At 45.0% G+C, this 20,386-nt stretch overlaps 1 protein-coding gene across 2 annotated transcripts in view; it reads right to left on the bottom strand.

The window, feature by feature from the left end:
- The window catches only part of Ptprj (protein tyrosine phosphatase receptor type J), a 170,122-nt gene that overhangs the window by 93,402 nt on the left and 56,334 nt on the right, over positions 1–20,386 (bottom strand). The window contains exon 1 of one of the 2 annotated variants that reach the window (XM_029568550.1): positions 2,925–3,331. The exons of the other annotated variant lie outside the window; for it this stretch is intronic. The gene's annotated coding sequence lies outside the window, so the exon portion shown is untranslated. Of the gene's footprint in view, positions 1–2,924; positions 3,332–20,386 lie in introns of those variants that run through there. 2 annotated transcript variants of the gene reach the window in all.

Raw genomic sequence — 20,386 nt, 5'->3', positions numbered from 1 at the left:
ACACACACACACACACACACACACACACACACACACACATACATACATACAAACATACACACAGTGTCGCTTAACCTCCCTTGGCCTTATTTGTCAGGGGTGGTAATAGTGATGAAAGTGCTTTGTAATCTGTAATGGGCTCTACAATACATTACATCTCAGAAAGACGTGTGTAAAACAAATGTAATAAAAGATAAATAATTTACAAACAAAAAAGACTTTCAGATGCTTCATATCAATGCAAATCTGTATGAGGAAGGATATCTGATAGGTAAGTACCACAGGGAGGAAGCAGAGACAAGGAGAGGACAGAGTGGAGCATGGGGTACAGGAAGGACCCAGGGAGGACCCCATGCTAAGGGTCTCTGGGGTACTAAATAACCAATGTAGTGATAATTGGGGAAGCAGGCTTAAGGCCTGTTGGAGCTAGGAAAGCCTCCTTCCTACACTCCCTTCTAAACTGTCAGCCCAGGCTGCTGTGCTACTTTCTGAGCTAACCCAGCCCTAATAGGAAGAGACCTCTGATTCTCCAAGAGACGGACCGGGACCAAGTTGGAACTCAGCCTTCACTACTTCACCTCACACACAAGAGAAAGAGGACCCACGTGTCCCACTGTGGTTAAAAGCAGGACTCAGGTGAAGGGGAGAAGAGCCATGTACTCTGAGAGCCCTAATCCCACATATGATCAGAAAACAGGACACACAAGCTGGAACAGCACTTAGAAGGAAGGCCTAAGTAGACAACTTTTAAGATACCCTCTTAAGAGCTAGCCTTTCATGGAGCAGAAAAATCAACTCACAAGCAGAAAGAAAAAATTTAAATCACTAAGAATCAAAACTAAAGCCAGAGCATGAGCTGTTCTTTAAAAACACACATAAGCTGAGAACTTTCTCCAACAAATGCCAGATTCTCACTTAGGAGAAAAACAGAAGCCTTTGGGTAAAATAAACAGAAGGGGGAAAGTTCCCCTCACATAAACCAAGGGAAACCTCCTTCCTGCAGATCAAGTTCTGACCTTTATGTGAACTCAAAATAACTAGCTCATGATTTCGCAAAGCAAGAGGAATGGCAAGCATTTTGAATGATGCTAAGATTCTTCATTTCTTCTCTGGCTTTTTGTTAGGCAGCCAAGTATATCTATCAGAGCAAAAGTAGCTAAAATGCACTTCTCTCCATCAGAACCTGGAGGGAGGTGACCACCAACAGCCACCCTCTGGGACACTGCCACTGGGTATGTGAAACCAGAATGCTCAATGAGATCTTAGTAAAGGAAGCCAGCTTCCTTTCATCCAGCAATTACGTGCTTAACACCTACTATGTGTCAGGCACTGTTTCAAAGCAGTGGGCAAGATAGCCCAACTCCTATACTCCCAGTGGGACTAACTTCTCCCAAGATGGACTTATCAATAAAGGCATCAGTTCTCTTTTTTTTTTTTTTTTGTTTTTTTTTTTTTTTTTTTTTTTTTTTACAAATAATGGGCATACAAGACATTAACTGCAGGTCCTTATTTGTTCCTACAGACCTGCTCCTGCCTGGCTCCTATTTCTGCAGCACTCAGAGCTGGGAATACACATCAACTCCAGTGCCCCTACAACCAGCAAGTTGCAGACAAAAACAAAGCTCAGCCCCAGGCTCCACTTAAAATGTGCCTATTGGCAGTTGGCAGGAAGGAGGTGATTAACTGGGAAAATACTTCATAAACAAAGCTGTCACAGGGCCAATCAGTATATCCCATGCCTACCCCACTTTCTCCATACTCTGGCACCTTGCCTAGCCCCGGTAGAGCATTTCTGTGTTCAAGTTCACCGACCTTGATGTACAGCTGGAGATCCGTAGCTGCTGAAATCCCTGCCAGTGTTGTTGATGAAGTTGCTATAACAACAACATGCTGGGCACATAAGTTTCTAAGACCCGTATGTTGGCACTGTTAATATCCTTGATTTTCAAAGGAGAAGACCCAGATAAAGAAAGGTTAAGGAACACATCCAAAGGCACAGAGCAGGGAATGCCACCATCTACTGTATAGCACCTTTGGCCTTAGTAACAAGTAAAGGGACTGCCTTCCTCAAATAGTATTTCATAAGCAGGCAGCCCACCCAGAACCCCCACAACTATGCAAGGCTCCTTCCTACATACATGCTTCAGGATAGGGCTTGCATCCTGGTGAGAAGTAGAACAGAGATGAATTCTGGTGCCAGGACCCCACATCTGCCACTAACTGTGTGTTAGCCTGCAACAGATCTACTGCCATTCCTCTATCTCAGTTTACCCTTCCATCCACTGGAGATGGCCATAGCACCTACCTTCCAAGTTAACTATGAAGATTCAACAAATTAATAAAAGGAGCTCCAAAAAGTGCCTGTTGGTATTTATCATTCTCTGAAGTGACAGTCACTTCATATCTAAGCCCAGTATGTGTACTGCAATCATGCCTGAGCTGATCCCCAGTACACAGTTTAACAACTTGCATTTGTTTGCCAGGACAGAATCATACCCCTGGTGTGACTGAAACTGTTAAGAAGCAGGTTTGGTCAGGAAGGAGACAAGGAGATGCAGTTCAGCAGGAATCTAGTCATGTCCACCATAAGACAAGACCCAGGCAGTCCATAGCACATGGCTCCCTGGAGCCAGCCTGAGCAGCAAGTGGCCCTGGCCACTGAGGTTCCCTAAGAGGCTGTTGGCACCCAAACCTCAAAAACTGCCCACCATACATTATTAACCTACAAGATCAGGGAAAAGAAGAAGAGGCAGGTAGCAGTTCTCCTCAATGTTAAAGGGTTACAGGACTCTGTCTTTTTTATAATGTTTTATTTCTAAAAGAGATTGTTGAGGTATTGGTTCTACTAAAATCATCCATCAGCCTAGGAGCATCTTCCGGACTTACTAAAATTAACTGGAGCCACTAAAAGGAGCTGGCATTACCTCACTGGCTTCCGACTTTTCCTTCAGGCCTGCATCTTTCCAAGTCTGTGGGTGGGAAAAGCAAATGTTTGCTCTTAGAACGTCCTGGCTTATTTTGTTGTTTATGTGACGACGTGACTTTGGATTATTTTAATTTTAAAAAATTTCTGCTCCTATAAGTTGTGGAGAAGTAGGAGTTCACAGGAGCTCAGTCTTTGTTTATAGTACACTATATAGGCTTTGACGGAAAAAAAAGGTTCTCATGGAACTTGCTTCCTGGTTTTGAAAACGACTTCTCCAAAATGATGTTTCAAAAGATGTAACTGCATCTGAATCCTTCATTAATCCAGCTCTCGATTCTCAGCAACCATAGATAGGGCCCAATCACTTTTATTTCACTAACAGCAAAAATTCTACTTCGCAGACCTAAAGGGACAGAAACAGATGTTATCTTCACTTTTGAAAGCCTGGTATACTATGTAGTTAACTCAAAAAAAAAGCTAAGAGGCTAAGGACGCAGCTCAGTTGGTAGAGTGCTTGCCCAGCACACTGATTCAATCCTCAGCATCAAATAAACTGGGAGTGTTGGTGAATGTCTGTAATCCCCGTACTCAGGAGGTAGAGGCAGGAGGGTCAGAACTTCAAGGCCATCATAGGCTACACAGCAAGTCCAGCCTGGGCTAAATGAGACCCTAGATTTACTTTTTTTTTTTTTCTTTTTAATGATTCTTTGGGAATTTCATATGATGCATTTTGATCATATTCAGAACCCCTCCCCCATCTCTTCTGAAACCCACCCCCAACTCCCTACCCCTAACTTCATGCCCTCTATTATTTTTCCTTAAGGCCGATCAAGTCTAATTTGTGTTCCCCAAATAGTCTTAGCTGTAGGTCTAGCCCCCAGAGAGTGGTCACCCTAACCAGTGTCACATTCTTAAAGAAAACAGACTCTTCCTCTCTCAGGAATATGAGACCATTTTTTTTAAAAACACAAAAAAAGGCAAGCTAATAATCAGTGTTTTGTTACTGTTATTGGTGGTGGTGTTTTGGGGGTTTGTTTGTTTGTTTGTTTGTTTGTTTGTTTGAGACAGGGTTCCCTGTAGCCTCAGCTGGACTAGAACTCACTATGTAGACCAGGTTGGCCTCAGTCTCACAGAGATCCATCTGCCTCTGCCTCCCTAGTTAAAGGCCTGTGTCACCACACCAGGCTTGGGGGGTGGGGGGGGTGCACTCATTCTTATATACCAAGGGAGTCTTTACTTAAAATATCCCTTCCACAGAGCAGGCCTTCCAGGACCCCTGGTCCCCAAAGCACCCCGTCACCCCGTTAACCACAGTCAAAGCTCCTTGGGAGCCCCAGTTAAACTATGTTCTTAATGAGAATGGGGTTTGAGTCACTGGGCAGAAGGAGTGGGGGTTAAGAGAGCAGAGGAGCACAGACTCTTGTAGCTGCCACAACAGGCCTTGTACTAATGAACTAGCCTTTCTGTGCCTCACCTAGAAAAATGGAAGCAGTAACAGTAGCCACCTATTGGGCATGATGAGCTTGGCTAGAACCTGCCACAACAAAAGCTATGCCAGTGGACACTATCCTTAGCACCCAGAAAACCAGACCCCTGTAAGGGTGGGACAATGATTGGTCTCACAATGCACAACCTCCAACATCTGCCACAGGGACATATTCTTTACCTCTTGTGTACCAGGCACTGCCAGCCAGAGGCTGGAGATACAACAGTTAACAAAACAGATGAGTCTTCCCATGCATCCTGTCTTCTCTTTTAGGAAGGGGTGGTATTATATAATAGAGGTAGTCAGTAATTTGGGTAAGTAATAGATTAAGGTTAAAGGGGAACAGGCGTGCTAGGGTGTTATAATACATGGGATACTCAGGGCAGGCCAAAAGGAAGATAGAAGATGGAGGAAGTGAGGAAGGGCTCATGAAACGCAGTCGCCCCTTAACTTTGATGGGATAATGTCCAAATAAATCTATTGCAAGCTAAAAAATATCCTAAATTGAAAATGCACTTGAAACACCAACCCTACCAAACATCCAAGTTTATCCTACTTTGTACATGCTGAGGAGGACATCTACTGCAGCTTACAGTATGCAACATCTAATACAAGGTTTAATTATTATAAAGTATTCAATATCTTATCTGGCTGGCTCGAAGTTGTGGACTACTGCTGCTACCCAGCATGCAAGAGAGTCTTACATCACATATTGCTAAGCTGGGAAAAGATCATAATTCACAATTCAAAGTATATTTTCACCAGAATGTATACCACTTTTACACTATCATAAAAAATTTTAAATAGAGACCAAGTGCCAACATTTAGGAGGTGGAGGCAGGAGGATCTGAAGTTCAGCATCATCTTCAGCTACACAGTAAGTTTGAGCCCAGTCTGCACTGAGCCTGTCTCAAACCCCTTCCTCCCATAAAAGAAAAAAACCCTAAGTTGAACCATTGTAAGCACTGAAAGTCGGGAACCACATATACTTAAGGAAGGAGGTCTGACAGAAAGAGCAGCCCAGCCCATGTCCGAGGAAGTAGTGGGGCCACTGGAGCCATTCAGAGGAAGTGGGAGGGGATGACTCAGGGTGATTTCAGGAGGCCGTATCGGCCTTTGCAAGAACCTTTTTCCTTGAGCGAGAATAAGGACCTCTGTAGAGGTAGATCATGGAAGGAACAAGAATGATCCAACTTCAGTTTAAAAACTGATCATTCTGGTTGCTTCATGAAGGCAGACAGAAGGGGGGCTATGGCAAATGCGGAGAGCCCAGTGAGGAGACCCTGTAGTCATCTAGGCTAGAAGAGACAGCAACTTGGAGCCAGGCAGTAAATGGGAGGCATGAGAAGTGGTCAGGTTCTGGATTGCTCTGTAGGTCAAGCCCAGAGACTGGCAGGTGGGCTGGATATGGGGTTTGGAAGAGAGGCTTCAAGGAAGGCTCCAAAGCTTTGATGTAAGCAATAGGAAGAATAGAATGGCTGGGAACTGGAAGGGGAAACTAGCTAGGCTCAGTGGCAGGGGTCGCGTTTCTGATCTCAGGGGGAAAAGGGGGGCCTTTCTTTAAACAGTTAACTTCTTCTGGCTTCCAAACAGAGGGTTTTCCCTCGACATTCCTGGCTTCCACATGGCCCTCTGTTCAGTATTCCCAGGGAGTAGGAGTGAATAATCTCATGCAAATGCTCCATTCCTCTCCTGTGAATATCTACCTGGGATTGCCACTGCCACCACCAACCCCAGCACCCATGGAAGGAGACCCCTGGGCACCCATGACTGGTGGGTACATCTACTGAACCTCATTTCATACCAGGAAGCCTGTGCTGCCCACACCTAAGCCACATCCTCCACCCAAGCCACCATCAGAAAGAATGACAATGTATTAATCTCTCCTTTCTTTATACTGTGCTTTCCCAAGTGGTTCAGAAATAAAAAATAAAATAAACCAGGCATGCTGTTAAACCCCAACAATAAGCACCTCAGAGCACTGAAAATAACAGTATCTATCTCGACTTTTGTAGCTCTTTAGAACCTCATAGTAACCCCCGCCCCTGTCAGTTAATCAACAAATGAGTCCTAAGCACCTACTATTAAGCACCACACTAGACACTGAAGGCTGAGGAGAGAGGAGGGTCTGCATCATTAGCCTTATTTGATGGTTAAACACTTCATGGTAGGCCACACCATGAGGAACTGGCAGGCAACGGGGAAAGCCACCCAGCTCTCCTGAGTCTAAAGTCCATGCTCTGTTTATACTTATGAGCTGGATGACGGTGGGAGAGTTAACCTCTCTGGCCAGCATTGCATCATCTATAAAATAGAAGTTGTGACATCATTTACTTCCTTAGGTTATTGGGAGGATTAAATGAGTTAATTGATACCAAGTACTTGGAAGAAGAGCTGACACAAAGGAAGCACTCAATAACTGTCAACGCCAGCATCATCACCACTATTACCATACCAAGCTGCCTCTCTAACAATTAGGATAAAAGCTACCATTACCAAATTGCTCTGTGGCAAGAACCGTACACTAAGTGCTTTACAGGAGGTAATGCACTAATACCTTGTAACAAGCTGTGAGTTTTGTCCTGGTTTTACAGCCAAGAATCTGAAGCTCAGAAAGCAAGGTTAAGTGCATAAAGAGGGCTCACACAACTAGCAAGTAAATGTCAAACTCGGGATTTGAACTTGAGTCTTACAAATTACTTTGAAGAAAGATTTATTGAATACAATAAAGCAACACATGTGCTTCCAATGCTATTCAAATGTTAAAAATACACGCAGAGCCAAGCATGGTGGCACACACCTTTAATCTCAGCACTGGGGAGGCAGAGGCAGGCAGATCCCTGTAAGTTTGAGACCAGCCTGGTCTACATAGTGACTTCCAGGCCAGCTAGGGCTACAGGGAGACCCTGTCGCCAAAAACAACAACAACAAAAAAAAGTACATGCAGAATTGAGGGAACCTCCCCAATACACAAAGCTCCTTTTGAGGTGCTTCAGTACAAAAGCACAAAAGAGGAAAAGGCTCTAAAATCCTGGTTAACTTTATCCACTGTGTGCAATAGTAATCACCCAGACCACATCCTATACCCAGCACAACCTGAAAACCCACTTCCTCCCCTGAACACGTCCCAGGGAGCAAAAATCAACATTCAGCGCTGGCTCCTCCAAGAACACCTTGTATATTGACCTATGCATGCCAGCGAGTAGCTGAGCTGGAAAAACACCCTCCCAAAGTCTGGAAAGGGATCAGAGCACTCTGGAAAGTCTTCAACACTGCTGGCTATTTCCAGCACTGGCAGCTGGGCCAAGCAGTGTCCTGAAAGTTCCCAAGGGCCAGAGGTAAGATGACCCTAGTGGCCCTTCTTGGATCCCCTCTCCATCATCTGACCCTGAGGCCTCCGGGTGGAATGGCAGAAGGGGACTCATGCTTGGTCAAGCCCATGGGGGACACAAGCTGCCTTAAAGTACAGAGCCAGGGAGCCCTTCAGAGGACTTGGAGGAGGGGGTAGCACTCTTCTTCACATGTCAGTCATGAGCTCAGCCCTTGAGCCTCCCAAAACCAGACCTCATCAACAACATGCTACAGGCAATGTGACTATCACACTGGAGAGGGTGGAGGGGGAGAGAACAGAGGACAAGAAAGCAAGCAAGAGGGTGACCATACATTAACCTCAGAGATCTGGCAGATGTGGGGGTTTGCAGACACGGAAGATTACTGTTTCAAGCTTGCAGGCGATCGGCCAGGCAAAAGAAGCAGTCCATATTACTCTGTAAACACACTTTAGAGGGTATGTGTTCAGTCCCTGCCTGTGCCAGGCTCCATGCTAGGTCTCTGTCTACTCCCTCCACTTCATCCTCCCAAACGCCCTGTGAGACACTGGAGCTGATCCTATTTTACCAGTGAAGAAACTCACACTCAGAGGAGTTACTAACTTGTTCTGGTATTAAACAGACTCCATGGTAGCACAGACTCAAAACCACTCTGACTCAGAGCTCACCCTCAACCTTTTTTTTTCCATAAAAAGGCATCATCAGGGACAATATCAAGAGGCCCAATATATGTGGGCAAGGCCATGGAGAAGGCAAACACCTACTTAGCAGATGAGAAAACTGAGGCCAAAGTGAAAATCAGCTTGCTCAAAGTCACAGTGGGAGCAAGGATGCATACCTGGGAACTCCAGAATGCGTGTTGAAGCTGCCAGAGAAGTAGTATTTCCTAATTTCCTGCCTCAAAAAAATTTATATACTCAGCCCAAGACAATATAATTAAGAAGAGGTCACACGACCAAGCACCCGTGCTCTGACCTGCTTCTGCCTGCCTCCCAGAAGCACGTGTTTTCTTCAGGGTCACCCCTTCCAGCAGGGTCCCTCCATCTCTGTACCTCACACTTGGACTGGAGAAGTTGCTGCTAAGGAGACAGACCTGAGCACTGTAGGGCTTTTAGCATCCTCACCCTCAGAACCCTCTATCTCAAGTCATGACAATTCAGAAGCTCTCCTGGCACTGTCAAATGCAAAATCACAGGAATCCAACAACAGAGCCCAGGAACTGGCATAAACTCGCAGAAGCACCATGGACATGAGCTAGGTCTTGAATTCCAGCCCTACCATTAGGCCTATGAGCCAGCTCTTCCTCCATAATATGGGAATGATCACAGGTGTCACTCACAGGGCTGCTATGGAGCGCAAAGATTAATTATGCCAAGCATGGAGCTCAGGCGCTGCCTCACAGGTAGTTACTGGTACCATAAGGATTCCAGTTATCCAGTTGAGCCCCACCTCACAATGCCCTAGAAAGCCACTAGAGAAAAAAAGAACATGTTTTTCCAAATGTACAGGTTAACACAGTCATGGGGGGGGGGGGAGAACCACATATTCCTTACTTCCTTTTGTGGTGGGAGAGGAAAAAATATAATCAAATAATTTCCTCTAAATCAAAAAATACCCCTTAAAAATCACAAGTACCTTGACCTGGAAATCAAATTTAAGAATCTCCAGCTCTATCCTGCACCCCAAGAGCCCATCACAGAGCCTTGGTGCTCCAAATCAGTGCATGCATGCACACATATGTGCACATTACACACACAGTAACACTACAGACACAACCCTTTATGAAAATGAACTGTCCAGGCCGGGGGTGGTGGTGCACATCTTTAACCCCAGCAGTTGGGAAGCAGAGGCAGGCTCTGAGTTCAAGGCCAACCTGGTCTACAGGTCAGCTGGGGCTACAGGGAGACCCTGTCTCAAAAAGACCAAAAGAAAAAAAAGTGGGGGAGCTGGAGAGGTGAGAAAGAAAGAAAGAAAGAAAGAAAGAAAGAAAGAAAGAAAGAAAGAAAGAAAGAAAGGAAAGAAAGAAAGAAAGAAAACGAAATGTCCAAAACAATGAAATGCCCAACCAACAAGAGTTAAATACTTTACAATAATGCATACTAGAATATTAGCTATAAAAGGTGGGGCTTAAAAGAACAGTTATCAACAGTAGAAAGTATTCACAAAAAGACAGCTAATGAAGGCAGACAAGACATCATGAAAAGATTTATGCAGTACACACTGCTACAACGTTTGCTGAGAGACCAAACTCTGAGCATTCATCTGCAGATCACAGATTAGAGATTTTCATTTCTCCATTAACACTTCATCTCCCAAGTTCTCCATTCTCCCAAGTTCTCCATTTCCTTCATCTCCCAAGTTCTTTTTCTTCAACAATCACCCCAGGCAAAGAGAGTCTCATGATTAAGTGCAGGCTGAACCCCCAATTCCACCACTTACCTGTGGTGACCCTGCACCAGGTATTTAACTTCCCCCAGTTAACAGCCCTTCTAATAATAGCAAGGGCCTGGATGACAACTATTCTTATTAAGCCCTGAGAATAAAGATAACAGGTACCACAGAATAAAAGATGTCATGAGTTAATTGGCCATCCCCCTGAGGGAGCTAGAGTGAAGACGACACTGACAAGACAGAAATATTCGCTAAGCACCTTGACAAAATCCTCAGACATCCCAAGACTCATAGGAGAGACACATCCACAAGAAATACCACAGATAAGAACAGAAGGATAGCCCCCCCAAAAAGCCCACATGCTACAGAAGGGAGCACATCACACCCTGCTTCAGACATAACGAGACAAACTGTTTCACTGAATCTAAGAGATGCACTTGTCATTTTTTTAAAAAACTTCTCTGGTTTTACTATTCTATTTGAAGTTTTTATAAATTAGATTTTCTCAGTACAAGTCATCTCATCAAATCACATGCTCTGATATCTAATTGACTCTTCAAATAAATGCCAAGGCTTCAAATACAGCCTGGCACATAGTAGGTACTTGTGCATTCTAATAAATGGAAGTGTGAACCAACAGGGACCTGACACAAAATTGAGGGAAAGGAATCACCATTACACGTCATTATGCATCTATCTAAACCCATGGAACACACACCACGAATGAGCCCTAATGTCAACCTTTGGGTGATAATGATATGAGTGCAGTCATCAAATCTGCAATCCCGGGAGTGATTGTGCATTTATAGGTTTGGGAATATATATGAAATATCTCCTTCTTAATTTTGCTGTGAACCTAAAACTTCTCTAAGAAAAAAAACTCAGCTGGGAGTAGAGACAACCTGAAATCCCAGCACTTGGGAAATGAAGGCAGCAGGATCAGGAGTTCAAAGGCAGTTTCAGCTACACAACAAGCAGGAAGCCATTCTCAAAAAAACAAAAAACAGGGGCATAAGGACCTGAGTTCAGGTCCCCAACACCCACATCAAAAGCCAGACACAGCAGCATGTGCCTGTAAGCCCAGCACTGAGGAGGCAGAGACAGGAGGCTCTCTGGGATTTCCTAGCCAGACAAATGAGCTGCATCAATCAGTGAGCTCCAGGTTCAGTGAGAGACCCAGCCTCAAAAATAAGCTGGATCACAGGCATGGTGGCACATGCTTATCCCAGCACTCAAGAGGCAGAGGCAGGTCGACCTATGTGCCTTCAAGGCTAGCCTGGTCTACATAGTGAGTTTCAGGCCAGCCAGGGCTACACAGTGAGACCCTATCTCAAAAAAATAAATAAATAAACAAAAAATTAAAAATAATTTTAAAAGGTGGAGGGTCCGGCTGGAAAGATGGCTCAGTGGTTAAGAACACTGGCTGTTCTTGCGGAAGACCCGGGTTCAAATCCCAATACCTACATGGTAGCTAACAACTGTCTGTAACTCCAGTTCCAGGGGATCCAACACCCTCTTCTGTCCTCTGTGGGCACTGCACAACATGGGTGCACTTACATACATGCAGGCCTAACACTCGTACACATAAAATAAAAATCAAAAAAAATTTTTAAGGTGGAGGGTAGTACAGGAAGATACCCAACACCAACCTCTGACCTCCACATACACATGCATACATGTATGTAGTGCATATACACATGCACACACACCACAAAATAAAATAAATTCAATTAGAAAACAATCATATCTGACGAAATATAGAGGCTTTATTAGCCTTGTGGATAAACACCAACTCATACATGCGCCTGTGTACACTCCACCAAACATGCATTCTGAAAGCTTCTGGCTGAAACCGGAAGAACAGGTTCACTGAGGCTCTCACTACAGAAAGCACAGGAATGTTCAATTCTGTTCATTTCCTGAGTGTCAGAGGACCCAAAGGAAGCCTTTCTGGCTTTCAGTTGGTTCCTCTCAACAAAAAACACTTTATCCACAAGCTTCAATAAATCTAAGGCTATGTTTTCGTTTTTGTTTTTTTCTCCACAAATTTCCAGAAAGAAAATATTTGAAGAGAGCTTCATAGACAAATTCCCCAAAAGGCAGGCAGTGCTGTAATTTAATTTTCATTATGAAAGGTCATCCTCACATAAGGCCCACTGTCAGTCTATCTTTCCCCATAGAGGACTATATAAAGCAACAGAGTGTCCCAGACTTCTTAAGACAATCTCCATACAAATTAGCTGTCCTGTCTCTGATCATTATATATCCCACTGTAGGGCTGGAAATGGTTGCCATGGTTCCAGGTAATCAACTAAGATTTTTACCCCCCAGGAGATATTTGCCAATGTCTGTAGACATTCTGGTCATTGCAACTGGGCCAGGCAGGAAGGGGGGTACTTCTGGCATCCATTGGGCAGAGGCCTAGAATGCTGCTAACAGCCTGTCATGCAAAACAGCCCTCCAAACAAAGTGTTACCCAGCCCCAAACATCAAAAGTGCTGGCTGAGAAGCCCGATCACAACTGGGCAGCTCTGAGAGAAAACTCTTGCCTCTAGACTATTAGTGAAGGTTTAGTGTGAACAGTGTTCTGTGCAGAAGGCAGAGTCTCTGCCATTTCTCAGGTAATGATTGATGTTACTGAGCCTACTTATTGTGGGTTTTTTTTTTGGGGGGGGGGGGTTATGTTTTGAGATCTCACGTAGTCCAGGCAGGCTTTCAACTCCTGATCCTCCTGTCTCCACTTCCTAATCCTATGTTTCTCCAGCTGTAAAATGAGGCTAATTAATAAAAATATGTGCCTCCAGTTGGTAAGAGTGTTTGTTGTACAAGCATGAGGGCCTGAGTTTGATTCCCCAGCACCCGCATAAAAAGCTGGGCATAGCTGTACATGCCTACAATGCTAACTTTTGAGGACAGAGACAGGTGCATCCCAAGAGTTCACTGGCTAGCCAGAATAGGCAAAAATGGCAAATTTCGCATTCAATGAGAAACTGTCTCAAGCTAATAAAGCCGAGAATGATTAAGGACACCCACATCCTGCTCTGACCTCTGCATGTGCACACACAAGCACAAATGTCTACACATTCATATGTACACACCACATACATAACACACATACAAAATAAAATATGTCCCAGAGCCAACGAGACACTTCAGCTGCTAAACACACTTGTTTTGCCAAAGCCTGACAAACTTGAGTTCAAGCTCCAGAACCCAAGTACAGGTGGAAGGAAAGAACCAACACCACAAAGCTGTCCTCTGACCTTCATAGCACGATGTTGTACATCATGCCCCCACACACATATACAATAATAAAATGAAATTTAAATTTAAAAAATATGTGCTTCAAAATGTTTTTGTGAAAATGGTATGTGATCAACCCATAAATTGTTTCAAGTGCTGTGTACCACTAAAGACACAAAGTGTGTGAGCCTGACAGATTTTCAGGACTGTGGTCATTTCTACAACAGCATAGGCAGAAGCAGCTTCCCACACAAAGACAGGAGAAGGCAGTATCCACACAGCAGCACCACTCAGCATTTGTAGAGGAGAGCAAGTATCATCATGAAAGAGCTAATCCCAGCTCTTCTGCAGACCCCAAGAAAAGGGGAGTAGGCAAACCCCAAACCCCTTCAAAGTGTCTGTTGCATAATAAGGACAATGGAGAGCACAGGGTTCAGGAACCTCAACTGGTCCCAAATGCACACTAATTACACAACATCTCCCATGAAATCCACTAATGACCAGAACCCCATCAAGTTGGCAATAACCAACCCAGAAGGTTTATGGCCCCACAAAAGCCCCATGAGAGGTGAAGACTGTATGCACAATGGAAAATCTGTTTCCGAAGAACCACCAGAGCATCTGGGGCCGTGTCATCCCCCCCTTCCCATGACACATTCATGCTCACATGCATCAGAAGGAATTTCCAGACTTCTGTTTTCTGTAGGTTTGATCGGGGCTCAAAAGTTAATATAGGTTAATGTTGGCAACACACACAAGAAACTTATTTTAAAAGCTTCTCTTTTATTTTTTGGCAGTTCCAGAGATAAAACCCAAGACCAAGCAAGCCAATCACTGAGCTATATTGCCAGTCCTTAGTTTTTTTGAGGTAAGATCTCACAATGTAGCCAAGCCTGGTCTTGAATTCAAGATTCTCCTGACTCAGCATCCTGGGTGCTGAGATTACATATACACACACACACACACACACACACACACACACACACACACACAATCACATTCAGTTTAATAAACTTTTGTGCTTGGCTGTCTTAATTTTTTTTGTTTTAGACCGGGTCTCAATACACCAGGTTAGTATGCACTACCACACCTGGCTTTTTAGTTTGCTTCTTTTTTGTTTGCTTGCTGAAGTTTTTTTGTTGCTGTTGTTTTGGTTTTTTTGTTTGTTTGTTTCAGGTTTCATTTCTTCAAGGTTAAGAAACTTTCACCAATCCCAAGTGGAATGTGTGTGGAAGATGGCTGAGCACATCTCATTAGACAAAGACTCCTCTCTAGCCTTCAGACCTCAGACATCCACACTCCTCAGAATCTTAATTACAAGGACAAAGACACAGGGCTTCCCCTAAGCTAGACAATTTTTTTTTTTTTTTTTTTTGGCAGCACTGGAGATTAAACCTCATGTATTTTACGTGCTAGGCAAGCGCTCTACCATTGAGCTATAGGCCAAACCTTTTTTTCTTCTTTTTTTTGGGGGGGGTACATATGTGTGTTCATGTCATGCATGGCACATGTACATGTGTGTGCATGTATGGAGACCAAAGGTCAGCATCGGATAGGTGGCTTCCTCAGTTGCTCTCCACCTTGGTTTTTGAGACAGGGTCTCTCACTGAACGTAGGACTCACTAATTGGCTATGCTGGCTGGCCAGTAAGCTCTAAGGATTCGCCCATCTCCACCCCCACCCCAGCAATGGGGTTACAGACACGCCACGCCTAGGTTGGTAGGTGGGTGCTGGGGATCTAAAATCAGGTCTTCATACTTTACAAAAAGCTCTTTACCAACTGAGCCGATACCTCAGCCCCACTTTCTTGCTTGTTTTTTATTTTGAGGCAGGACCCCACTAAGCTGCTCTAGCTAGCCTTGAACTTGTTCTTTCTTCCATCCTCCTGCCTTAGCCTCCTGAACAACTGGGGTTACAGGCCAGATTCAACTTGAAACTTTTTCAAAGTGAATCTGAGAGTTCACAGAGGAAACCTTCATCCCTTGATTTTCAGCTCTTTGAAACCATAGAACCTGCCAGTCTTGTCCACAAAGGCCAAGATGAAGCCAGAGCTTAGCACACAGTAGATGCTCAGTAATTCTCTGTGGAATGTTGAAATAAATACAAGTGACCCTTGAGACAAGGAGTTCTATTCTCCACTTCCTCATCTGTAAGACAGAGGCATTACTCAGCTGCCTTAGCATGAGGATGAACTGAGCTGGATGGCCCCAGACCTCCACACAGTGCTTCTTAAGTAGCTCAGGTAAGATCATGAACAACAGAAAACCCAGAAGTGGTAGCACATGACGTGCACATCATCTGGGGGTATGTTCATCTCTTCCATTCACAAGAGTTCATATAAAACTAAATTCATGCCAGGAAGCTGTTCCCTCACACCTGCAGGAGGCAGCAAAGCAAGACCACAGTCTGCAGAAATCAGACAAGGAGGGAGCGGGAGCACAGCCACTTGCCCCAACCCACCAGGAAGCTGGCTCCACACCTGCAGGACACAGCTGCCCAACCAGATGTTCCAGCAAGTCCCTCCACTCATCACCACACAGGTACTCTGGGTCTAACTCCACAGAGAAAGGGGAGAACAAAGGAGCAAAGGAAAGGGGAGAAAACTCAACCCTCATTAAGAAAAATCCTGAAGAGCTGCACCCTTCTTGAGCAGGCAGCCTCAGGTTTTCAAGGAGACACTTAAAGAAATGCTTCCCCCAGCTCCCTACAGCAGGAAACAGAAAGACACATGTCAGTTCGCAGTGCAGGGCCACTTGGTGAGATGTGGGCAGAGAAAGCATCCCAGTGAAGAAAATGTTGAAGTCCAGTCTGTCAGGAACACAGCTCCTAAAGCCTCTCTTGGAATATGCTCTCCCCAGATAGTAAAATAGACTCTGAAGACCCTTCCAGATTGAAAACAGTCCATCTGGGATCAGCAAAATGGCTCAACAGGTAGGGGTACTTGCTGCCAAACCTGACAACCTGAGTTCAAATTCAGGAACCCACACAGTGGAGAGAATCAATTCCCACAAGTTGCCCTCTGCCCTTTACATATGTGCCATAGAAAACATGTACCCACACAAATACACACACAATAAATTATTTTTCAGGGGGCTGGAGAGATGGTTCAGTGGTGAAGAGCATTGACTGCTCTTGCAGAAGACCTGGGTTCGATTCCCAGCACCCACATGGTGGCTACAAACCGTCCTTAACTCCAGTTCCAGGGGAATCCAAAGCCCTCGCCTGACCTCCACGGCATTGCATAAAACAGGTGCACTCACATACATGCAAGCAATACGCTCATACACATAAAATAAAAATTAAAAATTTTTTAATTATTTTTCAGGAAAAAAAAAGTGTATCTGTACCAGAAATAAGGTAAAAATCCTGGCCTAACCCTCCAAGATAAAAAAAAAAAAAATTGTTCCTGCAGACAAAATCCCAAGTCCCATCATTTGCACAGGGAAGAACTTAATGGACATGCCAAGGGTGCTGCTCAGAACTGATCCCAGTCATGGGACAGGAGGTGTGACCCTGGAAGGAGAGGGAAGTGACCACACAAAGTGCCAGACAAGCAGGGGAGATAAACCCCAAAAATTCACATTCTCCAAAAATTCTGAGACTCTATTGTGGCCAGAAGCTGTCAGGGGCTACACACAAGACCATCACTTCTCCACCTCTGGTCACCACTATATCCAGCTACTGCTCTGCTCCCCCATAGCTTTGGTCACTAAGGTCATCCTGAGTTGGCCTGGCATGCTCACCCTGGATTTGACAGAGTTGCAGAAGGAATATCAGCCCATGATCTTATACCATCTTCATTTCCTCAAGTGAGAAATGGGAAAGGGAACACCTGAGCTGTCAGTCTACTTACCTGACTGGTTTCTTATGAAACCCCAAACCCAGGTGACACATACAAACACATTATGCAAATGAGTTCATCTGTTCACCATCACCAGCAAGACAACCAGCATTGGAGATGAGTCACAACAGCCCTATCGTTGCATGCAACCACTCAAGCTGCAGCTTGGACCTGGTTGCTGATGCCCCTTAGCACCCAACAGGCTTGACCTCAGAGCAGCTGTGCGTCTGCCCACCTGTACAGTGGCCCTCACTGGAGAACACATCTCCTACCTCCAGGTGGGACCCACTTAGGCAGTCAACCCTGCATCCAACTGGGCAAAGAACTAGTTTTACTGCATGGGGGGTGGGGGGGGTGGCCTTGAAACAAACACAAATAGGAAGACCTCACCATCTCAGGAATGCTGTGAGGGCTGAGGCAAAACTCCACAACCCTGTGTGTCAGGCTCCCTCAAGTCCAGTCCCTCCTGGAAGAAGAAACATATGCAGTGCAATAGGAGCCCTTGGAGCAAACTGATCGAATGGGCCTGGAACTTTCCAGTGTCAAAGCACTGTGAAGGTTCATTATCTCTCTTTAGAAGAAAGTGGTTCTTTTTCAAGACATCAAAAGTTCTCTCCCACCAGCCAGTCAGTCAGCATGGACTTAAGAGCCACTCAGAAGTGAAAAGATACTGGCAGATTTGCTCATACCCTAGACCCCCATATCTACCACCCATATGGCTCTGAGGATCACACCTGATGCCAGCACTCAGTGAGTGGAAGCCATCAGCCCAGTAGCTGAGCCCCTCCAGGGACCCCCACCCCTGTCCCCAAGGATCCCACGATCCACCTCATCAAACCTTGCTGGTCCTGAACTACCCCTCTTGATGGGGAGGGGGAGTGGAATAACTCAAGAAAGGGGAAAGAAGCACTTCATCATTTCCTTCCCTGTTCTGCTCTGTCCGCCCACCATCTCATACAGGTGGCACTTGTTCTAGTTAACTGAACACCGAATTTTTTTCCTAAAGACAAGACTGCGGCTTCTGGCTGCACTAGTTGACACTCAGCTGGCACCACCCTCAAGCCAAGAAGCACCGGTCCCCCCAGGCCTATGCCTGGGTCTTTCCGGCCTGAGGGGTGTGGTTCTGTTCTTTTGGAAAAGAAAAAGATCTGACTAAATGTGACCTCATTTCTAAATATGGGGCCAAAAGAGAAAGTTCTGACTAAAAGAAAGCTAATCAAAGGCCAGTGTCTGCACATGGCCAGGTTCTGGGCCTGACAGGTCAACATCTACTCTGCAGGAGTGTGCTCTTTCTCCTGAGGAAGCCCACCAGCTGCATTTTTATACTTTTATAAAACTTTTCATACAGGATCACAGATCATTAAAAAACCTTTTATCAACAACAAACCTGATACCACAGCCCAAAAAACATGATTAGATATGACGTCTGTTTAGGTCTCAAATTTTAGGAAACCCTGTTCTCTCTTTTCCTCCCTCCCTCATCTTCTTTTTCTCTCTTCTGTCCTCTCTCTCTCGGAAAAAGTTAGGGCCCAGGGCCTAGATTACTTCTTGCAAACATCTCCAGGCAGTAGTCTCAACTGCTGTCCCCAGCACAGAACACCTCTTCAGGACACAAAACTGCTTTGCTTGGGAGACTGGAGGACAGGAAGGAACTCCTGATCATTTTCAGTTTCTTCTAGGCATGGCGGCACACACCTTTAGTCCCTGTTAGAGCCAGGCGGTTCCCTGTGAATTCAAAGCCAGCCTCATCTACATAGTGAGTTCTAGGCCAGCCAGGACTACATAGTGAGACATTGTCACAAAAAAAGAAAGAAAAGAAAAATTACTCTGATAATTCAAAACAAACCTTTTCAAGCTCAGAGACAGAAAGAAGGGGGTGTTTTCCTTGCCACACAAAACTTCAGCTCAATCACCCCAAAATAAGAAAGTCTACTAGTTCAATGTTAGGGAACTAGTGCTGGCCCCAGTGAGCAACAATTCAGAACACAGAGTATCCTATTCATGAAGAAAACGTAGGGGAGATGTTTTTTCTTTGACTATTCAGAACCTCAATCATGACCCAGTGGGCAAATAAAACTCATGACCAAGAAGACAGTGAAGAGACTCCTTATAATTTCCATCGCCACAATGCCCCATCCAGCAGCCCTGTGTCCCTATAAAAAGGAAACGCCTCTAATGAGGATATCAAATCCTGACAGCAGTCAATAAATCCTGAAGCATTCAAAGAGATAGGATCTTCAGTGACTCAATAAAAAAATCCTACTTAGCCTTTAGGAAAATATAAACCTCTCTCTCTTCTCTTTTCTCTTCTCTTTCTCTCTCTCTCTCTCTCTCTCTCTCTCTCTCTCTCTCTCTCTCTCTCTTGCTCTCATTCTCTGCCCTCTCTCCCTTCTTCCCTTCCTCCCTCTCTCCCCTTCTCTCTTGCCTGGTGTCTGGAACAAGGCCTTTCAGCTTTCAATCCAATAGTCAGGGTCTATTCTACAGTAGACTTTCTTTCACCTAAGAAATCATAAAATACAGCCTCAGATCCTTCACCTTTGTGATAAAGCTAGCAACAGATTAATAACAAACTATGTAACACACACCAATGCCCACAGTAGGCATTCAATAAGTGGTAAAAAGTGGTAGTTACTATATAAACCTGTGAATATTCAAAGAACAAGAAGTGACTCACTCTCCCATTCCCCTGTTTTCACACTAATCCTTCACTGAATGCACAGTTCTTAACCTCTTGTGTGTGCCAGGCACTGGGTTGCACAGAAATGAGGGGGGCATGATGCCTGCCCTCAAGAGGCAAACAGTCTAGCTGGGAGGCAGAGACACAGACACAGCACAGCAGGCTGCACCATGAAGCAGGGGCCGGACCATGGGCAGACTTGACCTGCCTGAATTCCCAGAGAGACCAACAGTATCTAGTCAGGTGCACAGAGAGGAAATGCTAACAAGAAGTAACATCTATCTGTAGTCCAAAAGGCCCAGGAAAGAGAGAAGTACACATCTACAAGGAGCAACCTCGAGCTTGCATGGCTAGGGCAAGCACAGAACCTAAGAGCAGAAATGGGGAAATAGGGGTTGGGGGAGCTGGCTCACCAGTGTGAGGGCAGCAGGGAGCCAGGGAGGATGTTCAGTGGAGGGAGGAGCCACTCAGATCTGAATTTTGGATTCTCTCT

The sequence above is a fragment of the Nannospalax galili genome, unplaced genomic scaffold, assembly GCF_000622305.1.
Source record: "Nannospalax galili isolate Female #2095 unplaced genomic scaffold, S.galili_v1.0 scaffold1200, whole genome shotgun sequence".
Lineage (NCBI taxonomy): Eukaryota > Metazoa > Chordata > Mammalia > Rodentia > Spalacidae > Nannospalax > Nannospalax galili.
The sequence above is the reverse complement of the archived record's forward strand: the minus strand, read 5'-3'. Positions and strand labels throughout refer to the sequence as shown.